Here is a 15,561-nt window from a genome sequence, read left to right on the forward strand (position 1 = left end):
TGCCCCAGGCCCCACAGGGGCCCCCATGAGAATATAATATTCTATAGTATTGCAATTTTTTTTATGGAAGGGTTCCCTGAAATTGCTTTGCCCCAGGCCCCCTGAATCCTCTGGGTGGCCCTGTTTCCTTTATTATATTCAGAAAAAGCAGGAAGAAGATTCTCTTTGAAATCATGACTGGATGAACAACTGACTCTGAATCAGTCATGAGTTCAAAAAGAAAGTTCCGGTTTCCCACTGAAGATCGTGACCTTCCAAAACATCAGGTTCATCAGAAGTGATTTGCTGTGTTGTTGCAGCCATGTTGGCCCCGGTCTATTACACAGACAAGGTGGATGATGTGAGATCTTTTATTGGATCAACTTCTGTTGGGGACAGAGACGAGCTTCCCAGCAACACAGCCCTAAAGAAGAGCTCGGTGCAGCTCCAAAGCTCGTCTCAACCAACAACAGGAGTTGGTCCCGTAAAGATTTTATCTCCCCACCTGGTGTAAGTTCATCAAAACTCAAATGTCTGAAAACCAAGAAATACAGAGTTAAGGTACAGGCCAGTGCAACCTTAACACTGCCCTCATGGGGCTGTCACTGGTCACTGGGAAATGATCTGAACGCACCCCAGCTGGATTCCTGGTGTGAGGTGTAGCTAGACCAAGGGGTAGAGGCAGTGATGAGCTGCCAAAATATTAACAACAGGTTCCCTCCTCCTCACCTCACGAGGGGGTCATGCCCCATCCAACCCATGTTCCTTGACACCTCCCGGGGACCCTGACCCATCCACCCCCCTTCCCTGTCCCCTGACTGCCCGATCCAACCCCTCCTCTCATCCTTGATGGCCCCCCGGGACCCCTGCCCCATCCAATCACCCCTTCTCTCTGTCCCTGACTGCCCCCCACCACCTCATCCAACCCCAGATCCTTCCTGACTGCCCCTCCAGGACCCTTGCCCCCATTCAATCCCCGTTTCCTGCCCTCTGACCGCCCTGACCCCTAGCCACCCCCCCACAACCCACAGAACTCCCCTGCCCTCTTCCAACACCCATAGGCGGCAAGTTTGTATAATTTTTGGTGGGGCCCAAAATGGTGCCTCCCCCCCTCCCCCCCCCCGCAAGCCGATATAAAATGAAGCTACAACGTGTCAGTGCCACAAGATTACAAGGGTCAATTAAAAGTGGAAAGTCAGAAGCAGCACTTGCCTACTTCAATATACAGTATTATATTTTGTTGCACCTGTTGTGATGAAGTGGGAATGTTCTTAATATTTTCTCTGAATACTGTGTGGGTGCGTCAGCTTCCCCTGCAAGGTGCCAACTGAAGGTGTTGGGGACAAAGATCAGGTGGCCTCCTTGTCCGGAATCAAGACACAAAGGCCAGAGGAGGGAGTGTCAGTTTGGAGCTGGCTGGGGAAATGGGGAGAGGCCCAGAACCTGGGTCTGGGCTCCCCACCCCCCAAGATGGACCTGACTGAGGGGTCCTGTTTTCTGTACCCACAAGCTCTGTTTTAGACTGTATCCCTGTCATCTAATAAACCTTCTATTTTACAGTCTGGCTGTGAGTCACATCTGACTGCGGAGTTGGGGTGCAGGGATCTCTGGCTGCCCCAGGACCCTGCCTGGGAGGACTCACTGCGGAAAGCACACAGTGTGGAAGAGCATGCTGAATGCTCTGAGGTCAGACCCAGGAAGGTGTAAGCTTCTTGCCCTGGAGACAGTATGCTCAGAGAGGAGGGTCCCCCAGAGTCCTGACTGGCTTTGAAGGAGTGGTTCCAGAGCATCCCAGCATCCCCTTCCACACCATGCACTTCCCGGAAGTCCTCACAGGCACTGACACTCCCTCCTCTGGCCTTTGTCAAGAAGGCTAACAGCATTTTGGGCTGTATAAGTAGGGGCACTGCCAGCAGATCGAGAGACATGATCATTCTCCTCTATTAACCATTGGTGAGGCCTCATCTAGAGTACTATGTCCAGTTTTGGGCCCCACATTGCAAAGAAGGATATGGAAAAATTGGAGAGTCCAGTGGAGGGCAACAAAAATGATTAGGGGGCTGGAGCACATGACTTCTGAGGAGAGGCTGAGGGAACTGGGATTGTTTAGTCTGCAGAAGAGAAGAATGAGGGAGGATTTGATAGCTGCTTTCAACTACCTGAAAGAGGGTTCCAAAGAGGATGGATCTAGACTGTTCTCAGTGGTAGCAGAGGACAGAACAAAGAGTAATGGTCTCAAGTTGCAGTGGGGGAGGTTTAGGTTGGATATTAAGAAAAACTTTTTCACTAAGAGGGTGGTGAAGCACTGGAATGGGTTACCTAGGGAGGTGGTGGAATCTCCTTCCTTAGAGGTTTTTAAGGCCCGGCTTGACAAAGCCCTGGCTGGGATGATTTAGTTGGGAATTGGTCTTGCTTTGAGCAGGAGGTTGGACTAGATACCTCCTGAGGTCCCTTCAAACCCTGATATTCTATGATACTCTAAATTGACCACCAAATTTAAGTAGCGTGTTTTTCCCGTCAGGTGAGGACTCGGGGGCAGGGCTGGGGATAAGGAACTTGGGGTGCAGACAGGCTGCCCCAGGGCTAGGGCCAGAGAGGACTCCTCCACCCTCCCTGGCAGCAGCAAGCTCCAGGAGGGACCTCCTCTCCCCAGTCACTGCACATGCTCCTAGGGTCCCTCTCAGGTCCAGAAAGCCTCGCCTCCCCTATGGTGGGTACCGGGCTGGGAGTTGCCATCACGTGTGGCCTCCCTGCTGCCACCCCTCACCATAGCCTCACTGGGGATGGGGCTGCCCCTTGCCCAGCATGGTGCAGGAGTGGGGGGTGCAGGGTGGTGGCTGGGGAGGGGCAGAGTATCACAAAATTCACCCAAGCCCCAGCTGCTCAGGTCTAGGAAGCTCCCCTCCCCAGTGGTGTAGCCAGGTTCTAACATCAGGGGGAGCGAACACGTAAAAAAAGATGCCAGCCAACATATCCAATTACTAATCAGGTAGTAGGTTTACAGTGCTATAACAAGAGATTATGCTATTATCATTATCCAGTCAGCTTGCATGCTACTATTTTGAATTAGTGATAATTAGAGAGAGAGAGAGAGAAAGAAGAAAGCTGAATTTAGAGAACAATTATTAACCAGATTCCTGGTTATCCACCAGCCACTTTGCTCCAGCCCATGGCACAAAGCACCATAAACACAGTAGAATCTGGCCAAGAGACTATTCACCTCAAATTGGCATCAGCTACACTCCCCCCTCCCCCACCCCCAGTCCCCACTATTCAGGATGTAGCTGAGTGAAAAGATGGCATTGCGGAAGCATTTAGCAGGTAATTGAAAGCTCCTATAGAGCACTGTGCAGCCCCTGAGAACATTGCTGAGTTCTGAGCACTGGGGCTGCAGCTAGTCAGCAGTGAGACTGAGGAGACACAACTGGCACCTTAAAGCACCTTTACCCCCACCCCCTTCACAAGCTGCACTAAGCACCGTTTCACAGCCCCAGGTGCAACACTGAGGGAGGGTAAGTGGGGAGGGGCAATAACCCAAAGTTGCTCCTTTGCCTCCTGGCCCTGCTGATCCCTCAGCCCCCTCCGCTGAAGAGAGACCAGGAGAAAAAAACATCCCCCCTCCCCTTTTCCTTCCCTCTCCACGGGCACCAGCTGGGCTTCAGAGCCCCCTTGCCTGCCGCACGGCTGCCTTGCTCTGCACCGGGCTGTTGCTCCTCAGTCCCCCGCCGCACTTGGGGGGGCTGCCCTGCGGCCCCTCCCGGCAGAGCCCACCCCGGCCGGCTCAGAGAACTGGGCAGCTGCGAGCGGATGGGCGCCTCCTCCTCCTCACCCCCGGGGAGCCCGGCAACCAGCCGACCTGCCTGCAGCCCCCTGCAGGAGGGCGGTGCGGAGCCCAAAGCCAGCCGGCAGCCACGTGCAAAACCCGGTCCGGACTCCAAGTCCGGAGCCCAGTGCTGGCTGCCTGAAAAGGTGCTGATTTTGTAAAATGTGCTCAAAAGGGAGCGGCTGCTTCCCCCCTTCCAGCCCACTACGCTACTGGGTGGGCGGGGATGCTCCAGGGCTGGGGGTGGTGGTAGTGGCAGCCAGGGGCAGGTGTACCGACACATTTCGAAACCCTCGCATTTTGCTACTAGTTGCAGTTTCTGCCACATAACGTAACTGTCTGGGCTCCTGCTCAGGACTTGCTGCCGCCTGGTCCATGGGGTTGCGAATCAGGAGGGACAGGGTTTGTGGTCAAAAATACTCATATTCTGCTTCCTCCTGGCTAATGTGCCAAATTGACCAATTACAGAGGTCTGGGGGGTTCTGCGTTTTCATTTAATTTTAAATGAAGCTTCTTAAGCATTTAAAAAACCTTATTTTCTTTATATACAACAATAGTTTAGTTATATATTATAGCCATAAAAAGAGACCTTCTAAAAATATTAAAATGTATTACTGGCAGGCGAAACCTTAAATCAGAGAGACTAAATGAAGACTCGGCACAGCTCTTCTGAAAGGTTGCCGAACCCTGATCTTTTGGAGGCTTGAGGCATGCTCTTTCACTTTTTTGTGTGTGAATATATGAAAAGGGAGGTAAGGTTTGGGGGTACAGAGCACTCCCCTGACCCCAAGGTGGTAACCAGAGTGGCCCCATTCATTTTCTCCACTGGCTTCCTCCTTGATTATTTCCAATGACTTGGCTGCCTATGCCCCTGTCACCGGTCCAGGGATGGTTGTGCCCCTGTCACCGGTCCAGGGATGGTTGTGCCCCTGTCACTGGTCCGGGGATGGTTGTGCCCCTGTCACTGGTCCAGGGATGGTTGCAAATCTGGAGGGATGGGGTTTGTGGTCGAAAACTCTCACGATTTGCTTCCTCCTGGCTAATGTGCCAGATTGACCTATTGGATGAGTGAGGTGCATGCTTTCACTGTTTTGTGTGTGAATACGTGAAAAGGGAGGTAAGGTTTGGGGGTACAGAGGATGCCCCTGACTCCAAGGTGATAACCAGATTGGCTCCTTTAATTTTTTCCACTGGCTTCCTCCTTGATTATTTCCAATGATTTGGCTGCCTATGCCCGTGTCACTGGTCCAGGGATGGCTGTGCCCCTGTCACTGGTCCAGGGATGGTTGCAAATCTGGAGGGATGGGGTTTGTGGTCAAAACGCTCACGATTTGCTTCCTCCTGGCTAATGTGCCAAATTGACCTATTGGATGAGTGAGGCGTGCTCTTTCACTCGTTTGTGTGTGAGTACGTGAAAAGGGCGGTAAGGTTTGGGGGTATACCTAAATGCACTCCCCTTTCCCACTCCCAGCCCTATGCATGCTGGCTTGGGAATATCACTACTGTAGTGTCAGCTTTTAAGAGAGCTTCACATGCAGAGCCGTCACTAGGGATTTTTGGCACACAAGGCAAGGAACAGAGGCAGCATGTCTGGCTCTTCCCTATTGGAGGGAAGGATCCACCAACAAATTTCTGCAAAAGAGCCGTATGCGCCGCCCCTCTCCATTGAAGACAACCAGCGGCACTTTCGGCAACGAGTACCACAGTCCCTCTCAGAGGGAAGGACTTGCTGCCGAATTGCCGCTGAAGGAGAGACTTTCTGAGCCCCTCACTTTCCGTGCCCGAGGCAAGTGCCTCACTCTCCTTGCCCTCATTACGGCAATAGTCACCTGCACCACTTCTAGTATTACGGTAAGTTAAAACAAGCACCAGTACATTGGGACATTAATGCTCTATTACAGTGTTTGCAGTAGCATATTAAAAGCTGTAACACTGAACAGACTAGTTAGGGCCGGCTTTAGGAAGTTTGGGGCCCACTCAATTCAAACATTTTCGATGGGGCCCCAGCAGGGATGACTTTAAAAAAAAGGAAAAAAAGGTGGGGGAAAAAAAGCCTTTCCTTTCTTAGCAACCGGTTCCCTATAAAAAGTTCTGATTTAAGGGATGTGCCAGAATATGTATTTCTGGTACCAATAGGGTTACTATATTTCCAGATTTAAAAATTCCTCCCAGACAGCAACTTAAGAACCAAAAAGTCTGACATGTCCAGGAAAATATGGCTGTATGTTAACACTACCTACAGTTCTTTTTTAAAAAGATGGGCCTGAACTAGAAATGAACTCCGCTTCACATGTGTGGGTCCCCGCCACTCCCTGGGAGTGTGCTAGGGTGACCAGATGTCCCGATTTTATAGAGACAGTCCCAATCTTGGGGTCTTTTTCTTATATAGGATCCTATTAACCTCCACCCCATCCTGATTTTTCACACTTGATGTCTGGTCACCTAAGGGTGTGCACATGTGTGTGGGTACCAGCTGCTCTCTTCTCCCATCATTGAAGCAGGTATGCAGGGTTACTGCCCAGGGAATTGCAGGGCACCAGTGGACATGGGGCTGGCTGCAGGCTGGGAATGGGGTGCAGCATTGGCGGGAGACTGGGGTGTGGGGGGGGGGGGGGGCTGGCTGGCTTCAAGCAGGGCCATAGGGGGGTGTGGCATAGATTGGCAGTGCTGAAGACAGAGGAGTGCAGGAATGGCTGGCTTCAGGCAGGGGGGGGTGCAGCAGGGGTTGGCTGGAGACAGGGCAGGGGTGCAGGTACAGGGTACAGACCACCCGGTATGGTAAGTGCTCCTCCTCCTCCTCCTCCTCCCAGAGTAGCAGCAGCCACCTGGGGCTCCCTGCTTCCACAGCCCTGGCCATGTACACAGCTGCCGGAGCCCTGGGGAAGCGGCGGGGCTCCAGTGGCTATTTAAAGGGCTGGGGCGATAGAAGCAATGGGAGCCACAGACTTTTTAAGTAGCCCACAGATCCCAACAGCCCTACCCCAGGGCTCCAGCAGTGTGGCTGTGGTGGCAATTTAAAGGGCCCCCAGGCCCTTTAAATTGTCCCCTGAGAAGCCGGGCCACCCGGTACAGTGCACTGACTCTTGCCAATACACCAAACCGGGGCTTGGGTGCGGGACCCTCTTAGGGGCAAGGCCCAATTCAGGGGAATTGGTTGAATTAGCCTATAGCTACTCAGGTTGCAGCTTTATTGTTAAACCTAAATTGGGAAGAAAGATGACTGATTCAGAACTTCTTTAATGGTTACTTTATCGCTAAAGGGTGTAGTGGGACTTGGAGAGGAAGGTTTCTATGATGTAGGCAAGATCAAGTATTTTATCCAAAACCAGAATACGAATGGCGCTGGTCTTCTTGGTGTCTGACCTTGAGCTATTGTCAAAAGATTGAGGGTGACTCAGCTCCTTCCTCATATTTTGGTTGAGGATTCCATTGATAAAGGGATTGGCCTCAAATACCTGGTTGTAGGACTCTGCCACGGTGTAGTTTTCATCTTGGGTTGCCCAGTCCTAATTATAGTAAAGCATGCACTTTAGTCTTTGTAATTATATGTTATAACTCTGTTGCTTTTTATGAAGGCAGGAGTAAAAGAAAAGTAGCTGCAATATTTTCATACTAAACTAACACTGAAAATGTACATAATTTCAATCAGACTCCTAATCTTAATTTTTGCTTAGTTTTCTTATGGATTTATTTATTATGTTGGGAAACTGCTATAGGGAAGTACACTTCTCCTATATAGGTCATAAGGATCCTATCTGTCTGAAACTGGCTGCTCTTTCTTTCTTTGATCTGCAGAGTGACTGATGCTTTTCAGACATCAGTTGTGGGTACAGAAGGGTTTCATTGCATCTTCTCTCTTGGCACCAGCTACTGTTCTCCCTTCTTGTTGTATTGATAGTGGGTGGGTGTGTCTCACCTTTCTTTAAAATCATATATGCTAGGGACAGTCTTGTCCTCTTCTCCTCTCCTGATGTCAGTGTAGATGCAGGCAGTGCAAAATGTACTACAGTCATATAGTATCTGAAATGCAAAGCTACATTTCAATGATCTGAGGTTTGAAGAACAACGTGGAACTAGCTGTTTTACAGGATGTCTCGATTTCATTCCTGTAGTAACATAACTGGTGATAGGAAAGCAGGGAGAGAGAGAGGTGTGTGCTCTGCAAGGCTGCTGGCCACGGGGCCAATGGGTGTGGGTGGGCTGGGTAGGATCGAGGGAGTCACGTCTCAGGGATCTGCCCACTCCCCAGCACTGCTCCAGCTCTGAGCTGTCTCCACTGCCTGGGACCTGTGGGGTCCCACCTGCCTCCCTGGGGGAAGAGCCACCTGGGACTGGTGCAGAGGCTGGGCCAGTCTCAGCCACTCACAGGGAACAGTCGGGGAGGGGGGAGGCTCAGCTGGGTCCTGAGAGAGCCTGGCCCGGGTAGGCTCTGCTCCTGCTCCAGCCTGGCTGCTTCCACCACTCCCAAGAGGCCAGAGTTATCCTGCCCCAGGACCAGTTCTGGCTGCGCTGCCATCTCAGCCTCGCAGCCACAGTCACCTCCCATCAGGGCCGGCTACTGTGGCTGGGGGTTAGGGTGTGGGAGCGTAGGTCTCGCGGGGGTCGGGGTCGGTGCGGGGCCCTGGGGGGGTGGGGAGATCTATGTGTTGGGGGGCTGTCAGTGGTGGAGATCTGTGTGTGTGTGGGCGCTGGGAAGTGTGGGGGGTCTGTGCGGGTCACTGCAGTTGTGGTGGGAGGGGCACTGGACAGTGAGGGGATCTGTAGGGGGCTCTGGGTGGGAAGGTGTGGGGCACTGTGCAGTTGTGGGAGGGCTGTGGGGGGTCTTCAGCTGGGGGGCACTGGTCAGTGAGAGGATCTGTGGGGGGGTTCTGAGTGGGTGGGGGAGTGATCTGGGAGTGCACTGGGCAGGGGGGTTTGTGGGGGTCTCTGGATGGTGCAGCACTGGGCGAAGGGAGTCAGAGGGGTGCAGGACAGGGGATTTGTGGGGGTCTCTGGGTGGTGTGGCACTGGGCATAGGGAGTCGGAGAGGTGCTGGGCAGGGGGTTTGTGGGGGTCTCTGGGTGGTGTGGCACTGGGCGAAGGGAGTCAGAGGGGTACAGGGCAGGGGGTTTGTGGGGGTCTCTGGGTGGTGTGGCACTGGGTGTAGGGAGTCAGAGGGGTGCTGGGCAGGGGGTAGCATGGTGCAGCATGGGCCCACCCCCAAGGGGAAGAAGCACAATGGCAGTGCAGGGCTGGGCTGGACAGCGTGGGTCTGGCAGCTCCTGGTTTGTAAACAATGCCCTTGTACTGGGCTGGGTGGAGTGGGGCTGTCCCTGCCGTGCCATGACTCATCTCCCATTGCCCCCGGCCAGCCCCTCGCTCTGAGGACTCTGCCCCCCTGCCCCATGTCCCCATTTCCCCCATGGGGACCCACAAATATGTTTAGCACCAGGCCCACAACAGGTTAATCCGGCCCTGTTTGGGGTGCAGGCTCTGGGATGGAGTTGGGGGTGCAGGAGGGTTGCAGGCTATGTAGAGTTTGAGTGAGGGGTGCAGGCTCTGACCTGGGGCAGGGGATTCGGGTACAGGAGGGGGTGCAGACATGTGGGCTCTGGGAGGGAGTTACCAAATCAGCACGTTGTATAAGAGAAAGGAGCTGCAGGGATTTCATATAGACATAGAAACTGATAGAAGACACTTTTACATAGTCAAAATGTGAGAGGCAGAGTGTGAGGGAGGGAGGGGGCATCTGTACAATATTTCCCCGCATTCAGTCTCCTGGCTGGAGCAGTAAGAGCCCCGCAGCACTTGTACAGGATCGAGAGGAGCTGCGGTGTCTGAGCTTTGCCAGTCTAGGAATTGGGCTGCCGGTGCCTTTAAGACCCAGCCCCAGGAACCCGCCCCTGCTCTGGGGCTGACACGCGGCAGAACTGAAAACAGCCTCTCCCCCCGCCCCCCCGCAGCCCCGACACCCCCAGATCTGCGAGCCCAGCAGGTGGCTCATCCCAAGGGGCCACTGTTCCCCCCACACCCCCTCCCTAAACGGGGGTTTTGTCCCCGCACAGGGTCTGGCAGCGTCTCCCCCCCCCCCCCGGGCTTAACCGCAGCTACCACCCCCCACCCCCGATTTTTCCCCTTCAGCCTCTCTCCTGCCGCTGCCTAGAGCAGCTTGAACCCCTCTGGCCAGTAAATTTCTGTCCCCCGCTCAGAGCCTGGCAGCCCCCCCGCTGCGATTTGCCCCCTTGAGCCTTTTAAACGCCCCCAAAGAGCAGGCAGCAAATCGTGAGTAGAAGTGAGGGCAGAGAGAGGGCAGTGGCGACAGCGGAGGTTACTGGGCATGCTCAGTTCAGGCGCGCATGCTCAGTGCAGCCAAAGTAGCGAATCGGGAGCGGTTCATGTTTCTGTCGTTACATATCGAGAATTCACTGATATATTAAATATATGTCAGTTTTAAGCATTTTTCCCAATATTTGAGTTAAATGTTCACAATTGTATATAAATCTGGGGTTTAGCATTTCCTTCCAATTGCTCTCAAATTCAATTTTCACAATTGCAGGAAATTAGGGGGGGGGGGGAATATGTCAATAGTGAGTCAGACCCCAATGATTTAATGTCAGTAGATTCAAAAGGTTGAAGTTTTATAACCATGAAAACACAGATGGTCACATCACCTGCCAAAAGATACAGAGTCACTGGCCTTCAATCAAACACAAATAAGTTCTCAAGCAGCCTTGTTCTTACTTTGCGTATCTCCAATTATCATTTATTATCAATTGAAATATTTTTTCATTGGTCTGTGTGGAGACAGCAAAAGGAACATTTGCCAACATTTATGAATAAAAGCTAATTCTTCCAAGCCTTGTGATGACAAACTCTCAGGCTAAAAGCTGGGTTAAACTGGAATAAGTGTTTTCAAGACCTGATTCTCGTTTACACTAACGCTGCTTGTTCCAGTGGAAAGGGGCTGCAGCATCACCAACTTTCATTATTTTATCATGAGTCTTGTGATATTTGTTGTGTTTGATGAAGCCCCAGCTCCTGGAAGCATGTGAGGAGGTGAGACTCTCAGCTTTTGTTTTCTAAACAAAGAAAGAATCTAGCTCTTTTTGTTGCAGAAATAAAACATAAAAATTTCACCCCAGTGCAGTCAAGGCTCAAGCATAATTTTTTCAGGCCCAGTACAAACTTGTAATTCAGGCCCCCTCCCACACATGGTAATGGAGGTTGCAGCCTGGGCTGGGCCCCCAGGGTCTCCGGGCCTTGGTAAAGTGTACCAATCCTCGCCCCCCCCCCCAGCCATATGGGGCCCTGAGTGCAGTCTAAAGCTCTGAGAAACCAAAAGGCAAATAAAATAATACTAATAGTTACTATTTATTATTATTAAATCTCATGATTTTGAGGGGCTGGCCTGATTTAAGATTTTTAAATGCCTGGGGTTGGCAGTGCTGTGCCAGTGAGAATTCAGACCATAAATCTCTCTCAGTTACCCAAGGGAAGCCCCCTAAATGAGTGTCATCATTGATCTAAACCAGCACAGTGAACAGAAAAGGAAACAGATAGAGAACAAGGTATGGGAACGCACAGAGCTGGGCTGTGGGCCCCAAGCAGGACATGAGCACAGTCCCCCCAGGCCTAACCACAGCAATTCCGGGCCCCAGGGCAGAACAGTCAATGGGCCCCCACTGGTGCCCGCATGCACAAGCTGCGCCCATGTGGACTCCGTCTGCCTGACATTTGGGTGGTGCTGCGCCTGCGCTAGACTGCACTCGGCCCCCCACTCAACTGCGCTGCTGGGGGCTCTTCCGGCATGGCCAGGGCTTCCACATGCCCACCCGCCTGCCTTCGCTCCTGCCGCTAGTACCACCCCACGCGCCAGAGGTGCTGACTTTTGGTTGTGCCGGTGGGTGCCCCATCCCGTCTCCTCCCCCTTCCCTGAGGCCAAGCCCCCACTTCACCCCACTCCACCGCTTCTGCCCCTGCTCTGCCCCCTCTCCCAAGTCCCCTCCCCTGACAGCCTCCTCCTACCCACTGCTCACTCCTTTCTGCCCCCTCCTGCCTTAAGGGTGAGGTGTGTGTGTCTGGGGGGGCTCAGTCTGTCCCCAGAACTGACAATTTTCAGCATATTTATACACTTCTTTCATACTCTAGTTATTGAATGTGTGTCTATCACTGGTATCGCAGCAATGTCATTATTAAAATAGCAGTGAACTACAGCATTACATTACCATGAATTACAGTGTATTAAAATCATTGCACTCAGCTACAAGCTGTCTTCAGTAACACCCCAGTCTCTGTGCTTCACCCCTGCTTAGGGCCTGTTTGGGAGCTGAGGGCCACTGACGGCTGTGGGAAGAAGGTGGATGGGAGACGCAAGCAGGGGGGAGTTTTCCTCTCTCCCTTCCTATCACTCTCCCTGCCCCTTTCCCTCGCTCTTGTTTCTTCTCTAAGTCCTTGCTCCCCTTCCTGATGTTTCCCCTTCTTGCTTCCCACCCACCCATGTCCATTTTCTCATCTCTCTCTGCTCCCCATCTCCTGGTGGCTCTGTCTAGTGCCCGCTCCCACCCACCCATTCAAAGCAGCAGAGGGTGGTTCCCCCTCCTCGGATAGGAAGGGTGACCCAGTGGTTAAGCCTCAGGCCTGAGGCTCAGGTGTGCTGGGTTTGGTTCTTTGCTCTGCCACTGATTCTCTGCTTAGCCTTGGGAAAGTCACTTCACCTCTGTGTACCTTAGATCCCATCTGCCAAATGCGGCTAATGCTGACCCTGCCTCCTAGGCTGAATCCCTTCATGGCTTTGTGGTGAGGGGGGAAACGGAGATACCAAGGTGAGGAGATTTGGGCTGAATTTCTCTACAGCCAGAGAGTTAGAGGCAGCTCCGAGCAGGGGGCAGGGGAGAGAGAGGGACACAGGCCATCTCTGAACAGAAGGGGGTCAGGCTTCAGCCCCACATCTTCTGCCCCCCACCCCACCCTGCGTGGTTGCTGCTGGAGTCCAGGGCTTCTCCTACCCACCCTGCCCAACCCCCTGCCCAGCTACCACGGTCCGGGGCTTCTTCTCCCCACCCCTGGCCAGTGCAGCTCCTGCCGGGGTTCAGGGCTTTTCCTCCCTCCCTGCCCAGCATGGCTCCTGCCAGGGTCCGGGGCTTCACCTTCCCCTAATGTGCCACTGCACCCACCCAGCACGTGCGCCTAGGAGCCCTGCAGCCTGCTGGGGCGAATTCAAAGGGCCTGGGGCACCCAGCTGCTGCCATCACTACCAGGCACTGGCAGCTGCCGCAACTGGAGGCCCCGGACATCAGACGGTGAGTTCCTGTTTGTGGGTTGCTAAGCACAGACAGACACTCTCTGCAGCCCAGATTTAGGCACCTATCCATGAGAGGGGTGTGGCTTAGGACATCCCTTCCCCCCTTGTCAGCATCTCCCATTGGCCAGCTTACATGGCTCCCCGCCTACTGAGGTGGCTTTTGTGAATTGCATTGTAAGGTGCCTGTGTAGCCCATGCATTGTCTAGGGAGTTTAGGCCCCTGACTCAGCTCTGAGGGTCACACTGTTGCTGTTCCTGTGATTTTCTCGCTGCCTAAAAATTACTGTGATGCTCAGCATTGCAGCACCCGAGTCCCTGCATGGATTGCACCCTGTGCAACCAGTCACCTCTCTGCAGAGCACAGCTGGGGAATTCCTGATTGACATGGGTGTGCACAGGACAGAGGCAGAGCACAGGCTGGAGAGTGACACATCACACAGTGAAATCCAAACTCTCTTCCTAGAGGCTCAATATTCCTTGCAGCTGGGACATTAAAGTGGAACAAACAAGAAGAATTGTTTGTAATGTTTTATTTACAATAAGTTGCTGGAAAGTAGCAAAGTAAAAGGAGCAGAGAAGGAGCTTTAATAACCAGCAGCACAGCAAGGAGATCCCCAGCTACTGAGAACAGTTTTCTTAACTGCACTAAAATAGCACCAATGGCCAGGGATTAATATTGGGAATTAATGAATTACAGTCTCGCTTTCAGTAACATAATAAATTTATCCGTCCCGCTCACGTTCCCTTTCCTTTCGTACTGTCCTTTTCTATTCATCATTGTTCTAGCCCTCATTTTACATCCCTTTTTATTTCCCTGTCTCTCTCCTCCCTGTCACAGATCATCCCCCTCGACTGCTCTCTTCTTTCCCTGATCTTATCCCTTCCCCTCCTGCTGATCCCGGGCTGGGAGCCCCCAGTGAGATCAAAGGACACAGATCTGTTGGTGTCATCAGGCATCTTTATTAGGCCTGAATGAACCAAAGTTATTCTATGCTTGCCTAGAGGGCCCCCATGTTAAACTCTAAGGCCTGGTCCACACTAGGACGTTAATTCGAATTTAGCAGCGTTAATTCGAATTAACCGTGCACCTGTCCACACCAGGAAGCCATTTAATTCGACATAGAGGGCTCTTTAGTTCAACTTCTGTACTCCTCCCCGACGAGGGGAGTAGCACTAAATTCGACATGGCCATGTCGAATTAGGCTAGGTGTGGATGCAAATCGACCTTAGTAGCTCCGGGAGCTATCCCACACTGCACCACTCTGTTGATGCTCTGGACAGCAGTCCGAGCTTGGATGTTCTGATCAGGCACACAGGAAAAGCCCTGGGAAAATTTGAATTCCTTTTCGTGTCTGGCCAGTTTGAATCTCATTTCCTGGTTGGACATCGGGGCGAGCTCAGCAGCACCGGCAACGATGCAGAGCTCTCCAGCAGAGGAGTTCATGCAATCTCTGAACAGAAAGAGGGCCCCAGCATAGACTGACCGGGAAGTCTTGGATCTGATCGGTGTGTGGGGCGAGGAGTCTGTGCTTTCGAAGCTGCACTCCAAAAAAACGGAATGCAAAGACCTAGGAGAAGATCTCCAGAGCCATGAACTTATGGGCTGCTCCCGAGCCGAGGCGGACCAGCAGAGCCAGTGGAGGGAGACCCTCTCTCTGTACCAGCGCTCACACAGCGAACGGGAGGAGAGGTGGCGTGAGGAAGACAAGCAGGCGACTCAAACGCTGCTTGGACTAATGAGGGAGCAAACGGACACGCTCCGGCGCCTTGTGCATGTTCTGCAGGACCGCAGGCAGGAGGACAGAGCCCCCCTGCAGTGTATCTGCAACCGCCCTCCCCCGCCACAAAGTCCCATACCCCCCTCACCCAAAATAACCACCAGGGGCCGTGAAAACTGTCACTGCACCCCAGCAGAGTGCTCAAGTACCCAAAAGCTCTCATACCCTCAATTTTGAGAAGTCCTTCCCTTCCAGACTCACCCAAGCCCAAATCCCAGTTTCATCCTGTCTAGTTAATTATTAAAAATACTTTGCTGTTAATTACTGTTTCCGTCACGTTTTTTCACAGAAGACTGTGTTTGAAGGGGTGGGTGGGTATGGGGGTTGGTAATTGCATAGGACAGTCACCTTTACCAGGATACAGACAAGGGGGCAGGATCTGCAGCAGGTCACACACACAGTGCAGTCTGTAGGCACCCTGGTCGGTATGGGAGGTGGTTTCCAGGTTCTGTGTGGGTGGGGGGGGCGTGACTTTGTAGCGGGGGAGGGGGGTTACAGATCTTATTCAGCGGTCCTTGTCCTGGACCGCTGAGTCACGCAGCAGAGGAATCTGTATCCGTCCTCCTCCGCCACAAGGTCACATAGCCCCCGCACACAGAATCCCAAAAAGGAGGGATGGCAGGCTCCGTTGAAACAAGCAGTGCGGCACTGCGGACCGCTCTAGGAGCAGGAGCCTGTCATTCCTCAAGTTCAGAGGCGGT

At 52.8% G+C, this 15,561-nt stretch overlaps 1 protein-coding gene across 2 annotated transcripts in view; it reads left to right on the plus strand.

Annotated features, from left to right (window-relative positions):
- Positions 1–15,561, plus strand: part of LOC120383893 (zinc finger protein 84-like) — a 162,974-nt gene that overhangs the window by 93,264 nt on the left and 54,149 nt on the right. The gene's annotated exons all lie outside the window — the stretch shown is intronic.

The sequence above is a fragment of the Mauremys reevesii genome, linkage group 15, assembly GCF_016161935.1.
Source record: "Mauremys reevesii isolate NIE-2019 linkage group 15, ASM1616193v1, whole genome shotgun sequence".
In the NCBI taxonomy this organism is placed as follows: Eukaryota; Metazoa; Chordata; order Testudines; family Geoemydidae; genus Mauremys; species Mauremys reevesii.